Raw genomic sequence first — 878 nt, forward strand, 5'->3', positions numbered from 1 at the left:
ACAACATGATATAAGAACAAAGCGATAAAACAGACAAATCTCTCATTCCCTAAACGACAAATCAGACACTCAAAAACACTCCTCGGTGTCAGCTCGGGCAGCTACTCGCAGTGTATCAGCTGGGTCAGCTGACATCCGCAGTGAACCGCCGCCGAAAACCAGCAGCCATAAACAACAAGCCTCAACACCCACCCACTTCCACATGCAGCCCCTGCCGGTCGCTAGGGGGCACTGCCGGGAGCCACCAGCGTGCTCACACTGTAGCCTGTGTGTGTTTGCTGTGTCTCTGTCGTCTGTGTGTATGTGTGTGTGTGTGTGTGTGTGGCACAGGAGTGAGTGAAATTGCTTATAGATGTTATTCAAGCTATTGGCACAAACAAGTGACAACAAGTATGGAAACAGGACGCAATTAGAGCGCATCAGCTGCCTCTCAACGCAATTCGTCACTGCCCGGTCAGAAGGGGCCTGTGAGTGATGAGAAAGTTTACTATCAGAAGGCAATTTATTACAACGGATTGGCACGGCACCGCTCATATGCTCGAGCTAATGTGGGCCAAAGCGGTCAGTGCGCACGCAAGGTGCCGCTACACCAAGCCAGAGAGTGGAAATAATGACAAACGCTCTGAGGGGCACCAAGCAGAAAGCTTCCCAGGCTACAGGTCAGGTCACAACTACACAGAATCCTTCAACTTCTGCTCACACACACTCAGCCGCTCTGCATCATTCATCACATCAGCTCGGCCAGCAGCGACCAACACAACAAGAGAAAGAGTGATCAAGAAGTGTCTTACCCCGGCAGACTGTCCACACTTTGTAGCGTCCAACGCAGCAGCTTTGGGAAGGAGGGGGGGTGGAGGAGGAGGAGGAGGAGGAGGAGG

Source organism: Stegastes partitus, unplaced genomic scaffold (genome assembly GCF_000690725.1).
Source record: "Stegastes partitus isolate 25-593 unplaced genomic scaffold, Stegastes_partitus-1.0.2 Scaffold551, whole genome shotgun sequence".
Lineage (NCBI taxonomy): Eukaryota > Metazoa > Chordata > Actinopteri > Pomacentridae > Stegastes > Stegastes partitus.